Here is a 2,302-nt window from a genome sequence, read left to right as displayed (position 1 = left end):
CGCCAATTAGCACAAATGGTAAGTTCCGACAGTGCCTACAAGTGTGCCTACTGGCCGCTAAATGGCAATACCGGTTTCATATGTATACACCTGGTACATAAGTATAAATAATATGAAATATTAAAATATCTTAGTTTAAGATTAGATTACTGTATCAAACAATTCTTATTTAATGATTGATTTATTCAACTATTTACCTCTAAATTTAATATTATTGCACTTGTAAAAGTAAACAATTTATGAATAAAGCAAAATAGAAAAACTATAATTTTTGTTTTTACTTTTAATTAAAATGTTTTCAGTAATGGTAGTCCGTAAATCCTAAAATTGTAAGATACATGTTTTTAGAATGGGTAGTAGGTATAGAATGTCAATCAGTCATAAATCTACTTTAAAGAGACTTCCCATACCTGGCCCACGCCTGTGCCTTTAAATGACCCTTAATGCTCAGTGCGTCTCACAGTACGAAAACCGACGCAAACAGCCATTGAAAAACGCACTGGCGACCCAATGTCGTTCGCCAGTGAGTTTTCAGTGCTTTTTTATTGGCAGGGTTGGGTTCTCATTCGGTTCCTTTTTAAAAAACTCGAAAAAGCAGCAAAATCAACTTTTAAATTGTTTAAATTCCGATTCTACCTCAAAATTCCCTATAGAAGGTAACAGAATAATCGCAATAGTTTCTTTGCAACGGTAAAAAGTTCAAAAAGATATAAGACGTATAACGCCTGTTGACTGCTACTTACAGGCAATGCGTTTGAAGTGTATCAGTCAACAGGCGTTATGCGTCTTATATTTTTGTAAACTTTTCACCGTTGCAAAAAAAAAACTATTGCGATTATTCCGTAACCTTCTATAGGGAATTTTAACGTAGAACCCGAATTTCAACAATTTAAAAGTTGATTTTGCTGTTTTTTCGAGTTTTTAAGAAAAGAACCAAATGGCGACCCAATGAGATCTTTACGGGTACTTTGTAGACGCTCCATTCGGTTCCTTCGGTTCGCCAGAGAGCAGGGTAAATCATGCGAATCATTACCTCTCATTTTTTAAGTTAAGCGTTGCTGTTACTCTTTTACTTCAGTAGCAAGACAAATTCCTGAATGAAATAAACTTTTTAATTTGCGGGATGTAAATGTGCTGAATTAACTGCAGGAAAAATATACAGTAACTCGTATTGGAAGTACGCACTTAACGGGTGTGTACCTGGCAGTCCAATCTTGATATTAAAGTAATATGTGAGGTTTTTTATCATTTAAAAGCATCGAAAAATTTCGCCTTTTTTGACATATAATAATATTTCTGGATTTTTTGTTTTTACTATGATTCTTTGATTGATTGTACTAAAATATTATTTTATTATAATTGCTTAATTGACATGGTGCAGTGCTGCCAACCCTCAAAAGTGGTTATTTAACTGAATCAATAAGTAAGATTTTACTGATTGTCAGTGACTCATATCTAGATGTTTAAATGAGTGAAATTTCACTGATTCAGATTTAGAAAGTATTTTTCTATTAACCTGTAATCAATTGACACTGCGTCTGGAGAATTCACGATGAAATGAGTTTTTATCAAATAATTCTCTTGCATCTGGTTTTTTATTACACCGTTGCATATAAATTATTTCGTCATAAGCTAATAAATCAAGTTAAGTCCTCATTCTTATTGAATGGCATATATGTGAGGGGCCAATTAGTAGCTGCTATTTTTTAAACTATGAAGTAATGCTTTGATAGTTTCCGCAAAAATGTATATTTGCAGCCTTGAATGTGGGCATGATATAGGGAAAAAATGGTTAGTGTGCCAGAAATACTTCCTTCTAAAAAAGTTATTAGGAACTTTTTTAAAAATTTATCTTCTTATTATCAACAGAATTGGTTATTTTTTTCGGAACCCACGTAGTACCCTCTCTAACATATATTTAAACTATCATGATGGGTCAAGCCGTTTCTGAGAACATTTGATTTTTTTATTTTTTAAAATTTGTTTATAACTTTCGTGACAAAATAATTTTTGTTTGATATTTGGGGTAACTTTATCTCAATATCGGTAGCCACTTAACCCTGTAATATGAATCACGTCCTAGCAGGGGCACTCAAACCATACTGATCCTGCTTCGGCCTTCCAATGTTTTCCCAAATTTTAACAAATATTTCAATAATTTCACAAATATTACCAAATATTTCAAATATCTCGCAAATATTTCCAAAGTATTCATAAAGATTTGAATGATTTCACTAAAAATCGATTTCAAAGTGGGACAAATCAATATTTTTCTCTCCCTGGCCGAATGCTGGGGGAGGGG

This window comes from Belonocnema kinseyi, chromosome 4, assembly GCF_010883055.1.
Source record: "Belonocnema kinseyi isolate 2016_QV_RU_SX_M_011 chromosome 4, B_treatae_v1, whole genome shotgun sequence".
Lineage (NCBI taxonomy): Eukaryota > Metazoa > Arthropoda > Insecta > Hymenoptera > Cynipidae > Belonocnema > Belonocnema kinseyi.
This window is presented reverse-complemented; position numbering follows the sequence as displayed.